Consider the following 362-nt stretch of genomic DNA (forward strand, 5'->3'; position numbering starts at 1 on the left):
CTTGACCCAGGAGTCTTTGATACCCAGAAAACTGACAGGCTAAGTGTTTAGCGTCTAAGAGATTTTATAGTGCTTGATCACAAACTTGTCTGTGAAACGCTATTCTGCTTTGAGGCTATAATTGTAACATGAAATAGGAAACAGTGAGGAGCTGTTGCCTGTGTATCAGAGAACAATTTATGAGTAAAAGACATTTGCTGTTTCAGGTATCACAATTGATGCTGTCTTGAAAAGAGACAACAGCTCTCATAGCAGCAGGGCTGCGTCTACAGCCACACATTTTATCCAGCTTTCTTGCAGATAAAATCCTGCTATGACAAAATCCACACATTTTATCCAGCTTTCCTGCAGATAAAATCCTG

This window comes from Psammomys obesus, unplaced genomic scaffold, assembly GCF_907164565.1.
Source record: "Psammomys obesus unplaced genomic scaffold, mPsaObe1.curated_primary_1811, whole genome shotgun sequence".
Taxonomy (NCBI): Eukaryota; Metazoa; Chordata; class Mammalia; order Rodentia; family Muridae; genus Psammomys; species Psammomys obesus.